Source organism: Dunckerocampus dactyliophorus, chromosome 6, assembly GCF_027744805.1.
Source record: "Dunckerocampus dactyliophorus isolate RoL2022-P2 chromosome 6, RoL_Ddac_1.1, whole genome shotgun sequence".
NCBI lineage: Eukaryota > Metazoa > Chordata > Actinopteri > Syngnathiformes > Syngnathidae > Dunckerocampus > Dunckerocampus dactyliophorus.
Window position 1 is genome coordinate 16,252,300 of NC_072824.1, and position 17,670 is coordinate 16,269,969.

At 40.7% G+C, this 17,670-nt stretch overlaps 1 protein-coding gene across 1 annotated transcript in view; it reads right to left on the reverse strand.

Annotated features, from left to right (window-relative positions):
- Positions 1 to 5,509, reverse strand: part of LOC129183354 (calcium-binding protein 2-like) — a 40,305-nt gene extending 34,796 nt beyond the window's left edge. Inside the window, exon 1 of the mRNA XM_054780486.1 lies at positions 5,421 to 5,509. The gene's annotated coding sequence lies outside the window, so the exon portion shown is untranslated. The remainder of the gene's footprint in view (positions 1 to 5,420) is intronic.
- Between the last annotated feature and the right edge of the window lie 12,161 nt (positions 5,510 to 17,670).

Below are 17,670 nucleotides of genomic sequence, written 5' to 3' on the forward strand. Positions count from 1 at the left end.
CCGTGACCCTAATTAGGATAAGTGGCATAGAAAATAGATGGATGGATGGTCCATAAGCCTTGACAATGTAGTGGAGCCCCCAGTCCTTATAGAGTTTATGATACAAGCGTGGATACCCTTTGTTTTTGATATCACTGAGTATCAATGTGGCTATGGAAAAAAAATCTCTCTCCCACGTTGGGAGATCAGTTTCTTTTTGTACCCTTCTATTCTTTGTCACATGAAAGTGCTACGTTATATTCACATTTTGCAGTAAGTGACAGCAGAACATGATACTGTTGAAATTTAAACACCTTGATGTAGAAGGGTGAAGAATTAAGTGAATACACCCACACACTAAATTTACATATAAGCAAGAACAAAGAACAAGGCTGGGTGTAACGATCCAAGGGAGTTGGGAAGCAGATTACTGATGTGCTGCAAGGAAAAATGGCGTGCAAATTGGAACAGTGGATAGGGAGAGAGTGAGAATGATTGAGGAGGAGAAGAAAAAACTTGTAAAACCAGAGAGCAAAGACTTATTACTGACTGTAAAGCAGATTAACATTCTGTCATAGAACTCTGCTGTTCTGGCTATCATGGCCTGATGAAGAAGAGCTGCACTCGGCACTGATGAGCTATAAACACAAATGCCTCAGTCCACCAGCTCACATGCCACAGAGACGGTACAAAGACAGATACCCATGATGTGCTCCAGCGGCCACTACTCCACCGCCTGCACGAGAGCCCTAATAGGAAGAGACACGGAGATCAGCCAGTTCTCTGAATCACACCCGACTGCTTCATGTGCTGTCGCCGCATTCCCAACTCCCACCGGGTCGCTCACAACGTGGCATGACTGAGTAGTGATTGCCTGTCTCTCACGCTTCCACACAATCAGCATGCATGTGCTACATGCTGATTGCAACACGCTGCAAGCATGTTAAACTGTTGAAGCTGCAGAGGGGTGTGGTGTTCTTGTCCTTGGAATGACAGTCATGAGAATCCTCTTTGCTTAAGTGTTACTGGTGATCTTTTATTTCCTTCCTGTTGTAGTGATTAACCTTTTTATTAGTTACGTAAACTTGGATTCTCACTCCATGAGTGTTTCCCGAGTGTAAGATGGTGATTTATAATTACATTTATGGGCAAAATTAAACTTGAGTAAATAAGAAAAGGAATTCTTTACAAGCCTCTTCATAGTAACTGCTGCATAGTTCAAGAACTCCTCAAACATATTTACAATAATGTAGCTCTTCTTTCAAGAGCCACATCTCACTTATGGGAGGTGCTCATAAATGATTTCTCCTGTCCCACTTTCCATAGACTGAGAGCAACAAAAGTATGGTGTGAAGACCTTGCCAATATAAGACTGCAGGTTGCATTAGGAAGTACAGAACCAGGCTTTCGTCTGGGCAATATTTGAGTTGTAAACCAGGGCATGCAACACCTCTGGTTTTAATGGCCTGATTGTGCAGCAGGGAAGTGTATTATGTCCTGGTAATTGCATGACCTTGAGGTTGGACACATGCTTTTTCCTGAGGTGCTGAGTGATAACGATTAAATCATTGCTTTGACTTAGTTTTAGTCTCTAGAACATAGTGATTGAGACATGTATGGGCCAGTGTGGTGTTGAGTCCTCCTTTGGCTAAAAGAACTTGGAGTCTTGAGATGTTCCCTTATCTGGAATGTTTTGGGCAACTAGGGAATCCATCACGCAGACAACTTCTGCATGTTCAATTGGTCATGGAGGATTTTTTTTTCCACAAGCGTGATAAAAAATTATCTTAAAATATCATCTCTAAACAATTCCAAACCTCTACACCACAGCATCATCTGAAGCACTTCAGAATCCATATTTATTTAATAACGTGACAAAAATATAAAAAACAAAAATAAAATACATCACACTAACCACTGACTCTTAAGCCCTGGTGTGGCAGACTTCCGGCGGAAGTGACGAACAAACCCTTTTCCTGGCTGACTTGTATATAAAATATATATAGTATGTAAACTCACTTATTTGTTCATATATCACACACAGAATGATGAATAATTTCTTGTGTCGGAACAGGATCAATTAATCAATTAATTAATTAATTAATTTAACCAGAAATGGGTGGGGCTTAAATCGGTACATTATTTTAAGTCTGAAATCAGCATGGATTGATCAGAAGTTGCTATATTTATTGTTTATTATTCAGCTATATGTGTACTGTATATGTATGCAAGTGATCTGGAAGACTTTATTATTTAATTATTTTGTAATGATCTGTGTGAAGTTGGTGATTCATGCAAACATTCAGTGATGGCAAACAGGGAAATAATCTGTCAATTTTGTTCACTGTATTTTTCTCAAAAGCACCACGTTTAGTACTACAAGCAAAGTTTTCCAACTGATTTTATATCACCAGCCAAATTATAAGCAAGCAGACGAAAAAAAACAAAACCCAGCAGTGGCAAGTTTAAGATTGCAACGTGCATACTGCAATATATTGAGAGGGGTGTAATATTTTACCACAGTTTTGTATAAATGTAGTATGATGAGTGAATACATAATGAGGATTTTCTTTGGTCACGATTACAGATAATGACAAGATGTAGGCCTACTCGTTTCATGCTCTTATTCGGCAAAAATGCATTATCTGTAACGGATACTCGTTGATAACGAGTATCCAGCTCATTCCTACTGTCTTTGTGATGTGAATCTGAAATCTGAGCAAATAAAGAAACAGCTCCATTACTGATAGTGTTTAAGTGACATGGGCCAGCACTATTAATTCTGAAGGGCAGATTATATTGACATGGCAAAACACAGAAGCTGAAATTTGATTGGACAAAAAAAATCAAACATATACTGTACATACACATACTGGAAGCACTGCAGCCAATAGACACACTACTAAATGAAGATAATAGGCTGTTAGTATTAAATTTATACAATTTCATGGAACAAATACTAGAATTTAATCTTTAATCACACCAGTGTTTAAGCTGCACCCACAAAATTTAGAGAGAAAAAGATTTGTACATATATAAGCCACACATGTCCACGTCATAAGAGGGCATATTGTGGCACGCACGAGTGAGGACGTGAAGGACCAGGCAGCTCTTTATTTGACAGGGGCCAATGATGAGCTATGAAAAAACTCATGAGAAGCTTATCAACCCTTTGGAAATTGCAGGAGGTCATTACTCAATATAAAAGTCTGACTCATGGTGTCATCTTAAAAGAACACAAAACTCATCACACAGCTACTTAACACTCAAAAGGTAACTAGGATATAAGAGTACCAATACAAGTCTAAAATGTAAAAAAGCAGCTATCTTAACGTTTTCCCATAGTGCATTTTGTCTGAGCAGAGCATTTCATTGGAGGACAAGCAGCATAGAAAATGGATGGATGGCTGGATGGCGCTGCAATGCTGCCTCTGTTCACCAGAAGGAACCAGAGGAGCCCAGAGTTTTTTTTTACTTTAAACTTGTATTTGTACTTGTATTATATATTTCCTAGGTACCTTTTGAGTGTTAAGTTGCTGTGTGGTGAGTTTAGCGTTCTTTGTATAACCATGAGTCAGACTGTTATATTGAGTATTAACTTCCTGCGGTTTCCAATGAGTTGACAAGCTTGTCGTGAGTTCACTGCTATCTTGTTATTGGCTCCTGCCAAAGAATGAGTTTCCGTTTCCTTGCGGGCGAGCGGCACAGTATTTAAATTATTACTTGTAGTTCTGAAATAAAGGAGATGTCACAAGATTGGAACTTAGCCATAAATGAGCCGCACCGCTGTATAGTATAAGCTGCAGGGTTCAAAGTTTAAGAAAAAAGTAGCAGCTTATTCACCGGAAATTACAGTACATTGTGCTGGTGTACCTAATATTATGGCTGATAAGTACATACTGCAGTGTATTAGACGCAAATAGGCATTTAATTATAGAAATATATTTTTTACTTGCATATTGTTTACTAGACACACTTGGGTGACATAGGGGTAACCCATAATATTTTGATGTTTTTGTTGTGGTGGTCTCTTGCTGTTTGCCAAAAGAATTGCTCTCGTCTTCAGTGAGCACAAATCCCATCAGTGTAAACAAACACACTCTCAGACTGAGCAAACATGGTTTACCACACAAGTCATTAAGTAACATTGTGCGCCTGCAGCTCTGCGCCCTAAGTGGTCAATTGCTGTCAATCACAAGCCGACGCACACACTTTCAGATCTGAATCGTGCTAATTGAACTAATGAAACGGGAAGTCACGTGGACTGGCCAAAAAAAAAAACTCGACAAAAGGCTGAACTCGACAGGCATGAATGAGTGTTCAAGGTTAAAATCTAAATGAAAAGTCTAAATATATTTCACAAGAGTGACAGATTGTGGGGTTCATTGCATGTGTCACACAAACAAGAACTGTGTACAGTGCATACACACAGAGGTGAAAGACAATTGAAGCAAAACATTTACAGGCTCCAAAAATGCTGGAAGTCGTATTTTGTAGCAGAAATACAATTACTGCACACAACATTAGGTGCACATGCACAATTTAATTAGATCCAATCCAGTCAGTTTTGATGGACACTTTTTGCCCAATTCGTCTAACTAAACTACCAATATATGGCAACATATGGCAAAGTTTAATGAAATATTACTGAATTAGTGCTCCTATGACAATGCAAATAAAAACTGAGCATTACTGTCTTCTAAAGGCAAACTCTGTTTGACCTAAAAGCAGCACATGCTACAGTTTCATGCATTATTGACCAAATGTGGTTCACTTCAGGTTAGGCCTGACATTTCTTTGTGTTCTCCTTTCTTTTCTTTTGGATTATCTTTCTAATCGCCAGCTGTCCAGTCAGAAGACAATCTATCCCAGAAGACCCAACCAGCCAGTGTCTGATCCATAAGCAGCCGATAGTAACGCAATTGGTTCTGGCACTCCTTCTTATCTTCACCTATCTGAATGCCTCTATACCTTTTGCTCCTAGCAACCCCCCCTCACCCACCACCACTGATTTTGTGTCAAGGTGCTGAAATGAGACTGTCACTATCCATATCAACGCGAAGTGTGTAGAGGGTGATAATTTAACTTTTTTCTCATCCCCACACATCTATCGTTCACTTCAATTCTTGTCTAATTAGAAGGTTTTCTTCTGTGTGCTTGTAAAGGCCAGTGTGATGACGTTGTCGAGAAAAACAGGGGCAGACAAACCAAACTACAACAAAGCCCCTCAGTCGGACATCTGTGGGCTTGAACAACCCAAATATGTATCTAAGATTCATCTAATTAAGCATAGAGGGGACGGTTGTCAGTGCCATTAGTGCATGAGAGAAATAAATGCTCTATAACAGAATCACAAATGAACCATAGCTGATTCCTGCTGCGTTGAATTATTGAGCATCCCAATGCAACACATGCTTAATGATAAATCATTTGAGCCTTACCTTCTTCACCAGGTACAAAGAGACTTAATTTCTTCCCTGTTAGACTGGGATGATAAATAAGGTGTGTGTGTGTCTCAACTCAAGTAACCTGAGGATTATATAATAAAGGTGATTATCCAGCTAAATATGTCTGGATTAGAGATGTAGCTGGCCTGCAGCACACAAAGGGCAGTGATATTGTCGACCAAGTGTGGGCGGATGTATTTCAAATCAATTTCAGTCCTACTTTTCATGGCTGAAAGTGCCATATGTTGAATATTTAAACCAATGAGCCAAAACTGAGGAACTGAAAACCCCAAACTCAACAGACAAAAACAACATGAGGTCATGGAAAAAATTATTGCATCACCCTTGTTTCTTCATTGTAATGCCTGATACAAATATAACGGTGACAACAAAAATAGCTCCTGAGAGTTACATTTTTTGGCAGTACAATGCTATAGTAATGTTTCATGTAAGAACATACAGTAAGTGATTTTGGATATTGATTTTGGATTTTGGTTATTATCAAGAAAACCATGGAAGTTGCTACATATGAGCTCTTAAATTAACTCTTATGAGCTATATTTGTTATCATTATCATATTTGTCCAAACAAATGTGCCTTTACTTGTACCAGGCATTAAAATGGATCAATAAACTGAAGAAACAAGGGTGGTCTAATATTTTTTTTCATTAATGTACGTCTGCAGTAATTAGTATGCAACGGTAGGTACATAGTATAGTACCGGGATGTTCACCCTGCACGGGACAATACAGGCATCCCTCGTTTATTGCGGTTAATTGATTCAATAAATGAATTTCCATAAAGTAGAAATTAATATTAATAAACATAATATTTTTGTAGTTAGAGCATAGAAAAATTGTTATGACTTTCTTAAGTTTTTTTTTACCATTATTAGAGCCCTGCAGACATGAAATAACACCCCTATAGTCACCTTTATACACCTGGTGTTCTTTGTTTACATCACATTGCGCAGGCTAAGAGATCACTGCCAGGACATAAAAGAGACGGCCGCCGCTAGCACAGCAAGCTACCAAGCTAACTAGATAGCCTCCAGTTGATTTGTTTTAAACTTAAGAAAGTGTTTCAAACAGAGTGTGGAAGAAGGACAAAGTAAGAAGGCAAAGATGTACCACATCCACGCGGAATGGGAAGATAACTTTTTTTCCACTCTATCATGTCGGACAGGCCATAGCTGACTACATGCAGTGTGAAGGTAATGTAATCTATGTCTCATCAATGTAACATTACTGACACCTAGTGGCCACAATACTACATATGACTTGTCTTTCAATATTTTTTTACTAAGAATAGGCCATAGTCAACCACGAAACAAGGATCATTTATTAATTTCTGAAAGATACAAGATAGAGTTGATATTCAAACCGGATATTACATGGATATTACATCCATCGGGTACGTACTAACTTTTTAAAGTGTCTATTCTTGTCATATATTATATGTTTTGTCCTCCAAACACTATTTGTGTGTTGTTTTTTAATGAACATTACGTATTGACCCGGGCCCCATGTAATTGTCTAATGGTGGCCCTAGCCAATATGGTAATGGTAATGGTGTAATTTGTTTTGAACATGTATACAAGTTATACCTGAGTACATCACATAGTACATATAACTCAATAAGGAAGGATTTGGGGATTCATAACATTATTTTTTATGCTCCACTTGAGAAAACAGCTCATTTCAAGCACTGAAAACTTTAGCCTTTAAAATAAGCATAAAAATAATAAAAACAACTCTTCTCTTAAGAGGCTGTTCTCAAGAGAATCTAGTCAGGTCTCATATCAGAAGAAATTCACGGCACACACACGCACACACACACACATACACACACACTAGTAGAAAAGTTACTTAGTCTTGAGGTTGTTTACAAAGTTATATGCTCTCATGCAATGTTCCCCCTAATTTTTCAACAACCTCAGCATTCCGTGGAGCTCTGTAAGGGCCAGGGTTTCCACTACATTTAAAAGCCGCAAAATACAAAATAAAAGCCGCCATACCTTTAAAAATGAATTTGAAAGCAATGTTAAGTAATATATTGAATGAATGTATATACTGCATATGCTATATACAGTAGATACATAGGAGCTATTATTTAAGCACATACTGACCACATTTGCACTGCCTCTCTGGCGGTAGCTAGCTAGATCATGGGCGAGCTAGAGGTGGCTATCATAACCATGCTAACTTACTTTTTAAAGTGTCACTAATGGCTTGTCTTCAAAACACAAAATGTGTGTCTGAGTTGTTCAACAAACACGTAGTGTGTCCAGCTTTAGACACTGACGCTATCAAAATGTTGTACTTTTGTCCTAATAGTCACATAATATTACTGGACTAAATAAGTCAGGTAACAAAAAGAGGCTCAACATTTTAAACTCTCACTTACAGTAAGTGCTCGCAGCAACTTTGTCATGAAATTAACAGTTTTGCAATGTTCTCCGTTCACCTTCTGCTGGTTGTTGAAAAAGGTTAAATAAATAAGTTAATAAATGAATTAAGTCATAAAAAATTGTTGTACATGTTTACTTTCGTCTAAATAAAAAAATAAAATCTTAACCGACCTTCTGGTCCCTTCGGCACCACAAACTTGGCGTAACACTTTCTGTATCCAGTATCTATAAATGTACGGCAGTGAACATGCACGGTTTGGCCACACATTCAATCAATGCTTTTCACTCACTTGCTACCTCGTCTTTGCAACATGTTTTTTAGAGCAGCCCGTTCTCATTTGAGAAAGAAAAAATCTCACCCAGTTTCCTCTCTTGTTCTCCTGTTCATACTCCTACAGCCAGTCCACCTTAAAAGAACCTCAGTTTTACAATTTGGCTTGGTAAGTGGCTATTCGTTTTATCATAACACGGGGTTAGCATACAGCATTTAGCTCTCTTAACTATGCTGCCCCCATTAGCTATACGCTATCCTGCAAAACAGCGGCATGTACTATGTAATGCACTGTTAATGAATTGATGGGCTCCGGAAGTAAATACATGCAAACAAGATCTTATCTTTGGCTGGACAGTGTTCGGTATTGTGTTATATGTTGTTCCCGCTTGTTGGCGACTGGCAGTCACTGAGTTGCATTGCAAAATGGTACAGAATAAATTGTTGTGTGCTTATTTTGTTTACAGTTCAGGTTGGATTTTATTTTGTTCACTGCATGGATTTGCTGTGCGCTGAGAATGCGGGATCAGTGTGCGACAACGCACTGGCACAACTTAGACGAAACATTGCTGTCATGTTAATCCGAACCTAATACGAAAAAAAATTAGATAAATATCAGTGCCTGACCATCCCTTATATTAGTACTCAAGTGATATACTTCCTTGTGGATCTTTGCATTAAGAGGTCATGCTGGAATTGGAGGGCGTTGCTATGAAACGAGTACAAGGATTATGTTGAGATGCTAATTGAAATTGACGTGTTGGCAACATGCAGACAGAGTTAATGTATTGGTGGCCATGAGGGCGGGAAAAAGGTGAGTGAAGCCACTATGGCGTAATAATGAGGTGAAAATTCAAAGGTTGAAAGGGTTAATGAACTAACAGCTTCAAAATGTAGACAGCCATTAAGGCCTGAAATCCTTGAAATGATGCATGATGATGTTAAGTGCAATATAATGACAGTATCCCACCAGCTAAGCCACAAGAACGGCTTAGAGGTGTTTTTGTGCCGGGGCCATTAGCTATTGAATTCTTCACTCTTTATTGACTGTCGACTTGTCAAACAAGCTGTCTAATCTCACTGTCAAGACACCTTGCATTAAACCTATGAACACAGTACAAACCGTCAAGTCTCAATCAATGATATCGACTGTACATCATCCACACGGGCCTCGAAACCGATTGTACTTATCTGTAGATAAATGCAACATAAGGAATAGAATAAGGAATAAAAGTCCAGTGAGTACTCCTTCTTAACATTGTGGTCCAAATCTCTACTTTGCCACAACAACTCTAATCTTTGTTGTAATGATAAAAAAGACTGGATAGTCCAGTCAAAATGAGGCGTGGGCTCAGCTTTATCCTTATTTTAATCTGTTTGTCTCAATTTACTGTCCTTCCTGCTTAATCTCTGTGCTTTACCCAGTGAGGTGAGTCCTGCAGTGGATAACTTTGGAGGAAGCGACTCCTTCGCACAATCAGACCCCCACCATGCCAAAATCTGCTTAGTGCATCCAACCAAATGTCTTATTTAGCACTTTTTGGAAAGGTATGGAAGAAAAAGGTAGTGCAATAATGCTGTCACATTTCATGCACCAGTCAGCTCCCATTGGAGTGTTGACTTATGATTTGTTGACTTGGTGAGAAAATCAATTGAAGTATTTTTCTAAGATTGATTGGAGGCCGTTTTAAGCTCCGTGGTACTTCACAGTAAGGACATTTTGATTATCTTTTTTCCACATATAGTTTTTTTTTACATTTTGTGTGATTGTAATGTTTACCTCAAACGGAGTAATCATATAATTTCAAGCACATATGTATTGTGTGGGAAGACAGCGCATCAGAAAAAAGGCTTTTTGGAGGATTTTTGAGTTAATGATGTGTTCACTTATTGGTGACTAATAATGCCATATCAGGAACTAATTGCTTTCCCTGTTACCTCATTAAGCACAGCATGACATGGTGCCATGGGGCGTTGACTGCACACTTCCATGCAATCCCTGCTGACTCAATGCATCCCCGCATTCCCTGCTTTGATGCTCATTTTAAACTCTTGTTATTATTTGATTGCGGGGCCTATTTCAGTGCATATTATGAAAAGACTTTGGGATCTAAAGGCTGGTTTATAGATTTCATTTCTCGCTGTACAAATTGTTCCGACATTCTGCTACAATCCTCACTCTTGTCAATTTCTCCGGCATTGTTAATTCATGTCTCTGGCTCTTTATCTCCATTTCCCGTCCGCTCATATCGCTCCATCTCATTCTTGGGCACTTTTCATTTTTGTGTGCAGTCCCCCATTTGATCTCAGTTTTTCACTCTGCAGTCACCTTTCCTCTCCTGAACTGGAGCAGTTGGCTCATCTCTGCCCTTCCCTCTCCATCTTTCCAGCTCTCCACAGACTTGCCTCTGGGCCACACTGGGAATATGCTGATGGGGCAAACTGAGTTAAAGATAGAAAATATTTCTCATTGCAGGGCCAACTAAAAGGGAAATGGGGTAAAATATGTCAGAAAAGAAGTGTACGCAATTAATCACTGAATAGACCCAAACCCAAATCACTGTGTAAGTGTTTTATTACTATCCCTTTTATATAAAATGTGTTTAGGTTTGCTAAACACATTAGAATTGGAGATGGATGCAATTGTAATATTATACTTGTTTGTGTAAAACAAGTCTTGAAGGAATGATAGACCTGGGAGGGCAAACTACTGTGGGTGCTTAACTGGAACACTGGCTTCAGCGTTGGTTCTGAGGTTGTCTTCAGCAGGGGAACAAAGCCTAGCATGGTTACATATTTTACAGTGGTGCGCAGCCTTCTTTGCTGGCCTAAACACAGAAGCATTGACCTGCATTTCCAACTTAAATTCTAGTATTTGTTTCATGAAAGTGTATTAATTTATTCCAGCAGCCAACATTACCATCATTTCATAGCATGTCTCTTGGCTGTACTGCTTTCAGTAGTGTACGTGTTGAAAATGTGATTATTTTTTTTTGCCTAATCAGATGTCAGCTTCTGTGTGTTTCCATGTCAATCTAATCTAACCAGGGCCTTCAGAATCAGGAGAGCGGGCCAATGTCACTTAAACACTGTTAGCAATGGGGCTGTTTCTTTAACCCAGGGGTTAAGAAACTGGTTGCAGAGAAAACATGCAGTGTCTCGGCCCTCCATGGCAGGAGTTTGACACATGTGCTTTAACCAATCAGATTTCAGATTCGCCTCACAGGGCCAGCTAGCAGGTGTACTGTAACGTCAGCATTTTTCCGTCCTCTGATCGGTTGATGTCTGAAAGCCTATGACTAACACTAAGTTACCACTGCGCTTCAACTCATCATCACATAAACAGCGCAGTGCTTAATTAATTCTTTTCCAACACAAAGAAAGGAGACAGGCAGTGTTTCTCATCGTTCTATGTGTGATACAGTATATGAACAAATATATGGGAAAGGGGTGTCAGATTTGCCTGTCAGGGCCAGGTAGCTAGCCTACAATAACATCAGCATTTTTCAGTCCACTGATTGGTTGATCAGAGCAAAACTGTTTAACAAGACAAATTCTGCCCGCAATGGCTGACTGAGGAGGAGAAATTAACATCTTTGGTGAGTAGATGTATTTTAAAGTTTTATGTTTTTGTCTTGTGTTTTTGTCATGTTTTTTTTGTCAGATGATGTAGTAGTGTAGAGGTTTGGAGTTGTCTGAACCCTTTATCACCAAGCCGTTCCATTTAAGCCCATTACATCGGGCTGAGTGCCAAATTTACAAACAGCCGGTCACCAGTGGTTACTAAAGCTCCAAGTTACTAGCAGAAATCAGTCAGTTCAGCATGAAACTGGCACATTGCAATCACTGCATATGCATTTAAAAGTACTGATTCTCTGCAGCGTCAAGTAACTCAATCAAAAGCTTGTTACGAGTAGAAACATGGCTTACCCTCTTGCTCCAACCCTGCTCTGTACACAGCAAAAGCCAATGACTCTTGAACTGCAGCACATAACTGAGACAAACCAGCACCTCAATGGCAGAGAGGTCATTTCCGAGAAGACGCCCCTCCCCAAAAGAACAAATAGAACAAGAATGAAATTCCATATGTAACCTTAGAGAATATCACTCTGTCAGTCCGTCATTTTATTTGACAGTCGTTTTTTTTTCCTTTTGCCTTGTTGGCCCAGCCTGTCACAAAACGTTAGGAAAAGGAAAACTTGTTCAGTGACATTGAGTTTGAATTTGGATGAAGGAAAAAAAATCATTTTGCGTGTTGTCCCTTCTTGTCAGCCTTAAGGACGAATCACAGGTAGGGTTAATGGGATCTGTCTGTGTCACGGCAGCCTCAGAACGTAACAGAGAGCGTAAGAAAGACTGATAAAATGAGGGGAAGGTTGAGAGTGGAAGGTGGTGCGCTTGCTAGTAGATGAGAGCAATGACGGGAAGACGGCAGTGAGAGAGAGGAGAGACTTTTTTTTTTCTTCATGCAAGTCCAGGAGGCATGCTGGGCTAAATTTGGGGGAAGTGACACATGGTGAAAAGAGTAATGCACCTTGACAGAGCGGCCCTCCTCTGCCAACTCGGCCAATGATGCTCCCTAAAGCTGAGTGATGTGTAGCGCAAGCAGCACCTGTGACACCAACTGCCACGCTGCAGTGCATCAATGACTAGCCACCTGTTAAAAATGCACTCACCCATGTCATTCTGAGTTTTTGTTTTTTTACTTACTCAATTCACTAAATTCACTTAATCCGCTGTTATTAATGTCGATGCTTTCCCTTCTGTTGGATCCCAGTGCTGACCTTTAGAACTTGCTTTCCCTTTTGTGTAAAATGACACGTTTACTAGGTGCTTTAAACGGTCACAAATATAACATGATACAAGTGAGAGCATACTGATGTACACTATGTTGATCATAAATGGACTAATAAATGGATACCAAGGAGAATGTTTGTACCTTTCTCGGGCCAAACAGGTTCAGTAACGTTCCCAAGTGTCATCCATTCCTTTTAAACCCTTAAAGGTACAGTTATTTTTTTTCTATAGCGTATGGTACAAAATAAATGTTGTGTATCGGCAGCTGACATTCAAGCCACCAACCACAGTGTCACACGTCCTTTTGTGGAAAAATATTTACACATGGCACGCTCCAAGCACTGCACAAGATATTATCAAGCCATGTACTTTCTTTTGCAATTTTTTCCCAGTCTGGCTGTAGACACCTTTTCCAGAAGAGGAAGCAAAATATGTATCACACATTGCCGTGTTACACATTTATCTGTTAAATAATTGGTCTGACTCCGTCCTCTAAATGTCTCTAGGGCAGTGTTTTCCCAATCATTTTCCCAATCATTTTCTGTCATGCCCACCGAGGGGACAGAAATGTTTTCACCTGATCATATTTATTTATTTATCTGTACAAACCACTGTATGAGTTGCTCGAAACAGTCTCATTCAAGCAGGAATAAAGACACCCCTGCCAACTTTGAAGAAATTCTATGAGTATAGTCCCCCTCGCTGATCCTGCAAACTGAACACAATATCAGTTTTACCAGTGATATAAATAACGGCACCGGCCTATATTATCAACTCTGTGGATTTTGCACAGGCATTGTTAAGACTGGATCAGAACAAACAGTGAGAGCAGAGCAAAATAGACTCCAAAGGGTTACCATTTTGTAACACAGCATGTCCTCTATCCGAAATGGTTTCATTTTTAAAAATAACATACAGCACAAAATAGACGACGAGTATGCCAAAACTTTCCTAAAACTGACCACTTGTCTGGTCGCAACGTCCCAAATTTATTAGCCACAATAATACTTCAAATCAATCCGAATAAGTCACGAAGCATCTCAATAGTCAAGGGAGAACTTAAGAAAGTGAGCTTCTGCATTGGTGATGACCCAATTCCGATGTTGTCAGAGTAACGTGTCAAAAGCCTGGGCAGATGGTACAATGCAAGTCTCAAGGACAAAGACCAGGTGCAGGTATTAAGGCAGGACATCGCCACCAGTCTAGACACCATCAGCAAGACAGTGCTGCCAGGGAAGCTCAAACTCTGGTGCCTACAATTTGGACTTCTCCTAGGGTAATGTGGCCACTCACGATCTACGAGGTCCCAATAACAACGGTGGAAAAGATGGAGCGAAACATAACTTCGTATGTGAAGAAGTGGCTTGGGGTCCCATGCTGTCTGACGAACATCAGCATCTACGGCAAAGGAGTCCTTGAACCTACCTATCACGTGCCTCACTGAAGTATACAAGTGCTCTAAAGTGAGACTACAGATGACATTGAAGGACACCAGAGATCAGACCGTCAAAAATGCTGCACCACCTCTGTCAACAGGAAAGAAATGGACACCATCTGACGCAGTACAGCATGCTACGTCAGCCCTGAAGCACAACGACATTGTGGGACATGTCCAGCTGGGAAGAGGAGGATTTCGCGTTGCAGTGAATAAACCAACTTGGCACAAAGCTTCAGTCTCACAAACGCGGAAAATGGTGGTAGAAGAAGTGTGCCATCAGGAGGAGGCTGAAAGATGCGCAAAGGCTGTCTCTCTTGCCAAGCAGGTACAATGGATGAGGTGGGAAGGCGTGGAGAAGAGAAAGCTCACCTGGAGGCAGTTCTTGGAAATGGAAGCAAAAAACATCAGCTTCATCATAAGAGCTCTATATGATGTGCTCCCATCCCCAAAAAACCTTCACCAGCGGTATGGCGATGACCCAGCCTGCGCCCTCTGCTCAAATTCAGCAAATCTCAAACACATCTTGACCAGTTGTAGGACCAGCCTCACACAAGGCCTCTACACCTCGAGGCACAATCAGGTCCTCAAGAGTCTAGCAGCAGCCCTTGAGAGCAAGAGGAACACCATCAACTACTTGCCTTTTAGAGATGCCAATTCCATCTCTGTGCCAACATTCGTTCGAGAGGGACAGAAACAGCCTAACCGCCCCCCCTACCAAACCAGAAGCGGGACAGCTAGCCATGGCCCGGGATTGGAAGATGCTAGTTGATATTGGCAAGCAACTAATCTGTCCCCCAGAGATTGCAACCACCACCCTCAGGCCAGACTTGGTGCTATGGTCCCCTTCACTAAAGGTGGTCTACATCATAGAGCTCATGGTCCCATGGGAGAATTCCACCGAAGACGCTTACGAAAGAAACTGCGCTACACAGATCTAGCAGCAGATGCACAACAACAAGGATAGCAGGCCAAGGTCCTATCCAGCTGAAGTAGGAGGCAGAGGTTTTGTGGCTTCTTCTACCATCAGGCTTATGAAAGACCTTGGCATTCATGGACAGACTCTGCGACAGACAATAAGATCAGTCTTTGAAGCGGCCGAAAGAAACAGCCAGTGGCGATGGATCAAGCACAAGGAGACTTGCTGGGCTCAAAGCAAAGGGGGGCACACACCTGGAACTCCAGGTGTTGCCGATGAGCTCTCTGGAGGTGTCATGGGCCTATCATCGAAACACCAATGAAGGAATGTACCCACCTGACGACCCTAAAGAAGTTTTAAATCAACCCCCTTCCTTCCTGCCCTTACCCTAGGGTGAAGCGTGGGGTGAAGGGGGGAGGCTGAGCAATGACCCGGTGGGTGGGGCAGTTTTTTTTTGTATTCATTCCAGGTTGGGACCTTACTGCCTAGCTAATCTCCTGCCACTTTCCAGGCACTACTTTACTCATGATTGGGCATGGGAGACAGGCTCAGGCTTGATCACCCTGTAGTTGGCCGCCTTTGATGAGGGTGTCTAGTGTTGAAAGGCCGAAACACCCACAGATTCAAAGGTACACTACTGATGATATGTCCCAAAATTTACATCGTTCCCATGGCTGAGATCAAGTTCCCACGCCACTCTCAACATCCACGGCTCATGGAATTACCAAGTATTGGCACACAGGACATTTTCCATCAAGTCCTGTGTATTTATGAACTTAGAACTGATCAAGCTTAGAATTGTCTGCTCCTCTACAGTGTTGTTTGTTATCACAGGCTCCATTCTACAGTATTACGCTGTCCAGAAGTTAATTGACCTTTTGTGGTGTTGCAGTGACCTTTAACCTATGTGTGTTAGAGCCCACTAAAAACACAAACACAAGATAAAACTAAAAATGTGTTTTTGTTTGAAAGCGAGCATAACTGTAGCTCTATTTGTAGACAATTTTACTGCCCAGCACGCCAGCTAGTATGACATCAATTATATTGGCAGTCTCAGTCGGCACAAAAATGACACCCACCGGAAAAGCACATGCATAAAATAAACATAATCAGAGTTTTCACAGTTTTGATCTAATAGGTTCACAAATCTAAACATGTAGAGAATGGAAGTTTTCTCCCTGTTACTTCAACAAGACGCTTTCAGTTTGTAGAAGATGCAGAGGAATGTGTTTCAAGCACAAGTGTAGAACATTGGCATAATTTTTGTCCATATCATAAAATGTATACAAATTCCCACGCTGTGCAAAGCCAAATGATAAAAATTCCGGTTGCATGACAGCCCCACCGCCTGCAAATGGGGGTTACTTAATCTCTGAGTTAATGGTTTGCAAAGAGGCAGGGGAGGCTGCGGTCGTAGTCTTAATGAAAAACCTGCACTGCATTGTGCCTTGGTAATGGGAGGAGTTTATCTTGCCATGCAGAGGGACGCCATGAATGCTCTTCCACAAATTGATTGTACCCTCTCCTTCCTGCCCACCAATCTCCCTCTACTTCATTCCAGATGTTTATTATTTTGATGGTACTCATGAAGAATGTAAAGGCTATAATCATGTGAGCCGTTCTCCAGGAATTTAGTTTATCCGTCCTCACCATATCCATATTTTATGGGCATTTGTCCCGATACATCTGCTCATTTCCTCTGATTCTAAGGACAGCTGTTTCTTTCCTGGCAACTGTTTAAAAGGTGCATCTGACAGGCAAGCTAATGTTTATCACTGATAGAGATATACCTCAGGGTGATTGCCTAGCCTTCATTCTTCGGTTGTGATTGATTGGATTTCTTCCTCAAGACCAGGCTGACCATGCTGAACCATACAGGTCTACGTCAATCCTGGTGCTCTGGTGTTCTCTCCTAAGCGCATAATTAGGCATATGACAGGCGTCATCAATATTTTAACATCATTGACAAACATATTCTCAGGAAAAATGAAACATGTACGTCAACTGCAGCCAACCCCACAGCAATACACTTTAAAACAAGAAAACTGTCGAGAACTCAGTTTAGGAGTTTTGTTGGCCAGAACATAACCTCCTCCTTTGCAGTTTGCGCTGATATGTGGTCACAGGAAAGTTTGCTTTGTGAGTTTTGCATACATTATTCAGTTATTGACCTGTCTGGCTATTTAAAAAAAACCTGCATCCAGAACATTTAGTGTAGTGGTTGTCAATTACTTTCTTTCATGTCACCCATGAAGGACAGAAATGCTCCCCCCCCGAATTGAAATATATATTATTGGGAACCTTCAACAAATTTACCGCATTTATTTAGCTTTACAAACCACTGCATGAGTTGCTGCTCCACACAATTCCCTGATTATCAAAATAATGATTAAAATGAGCTGAGATAACATC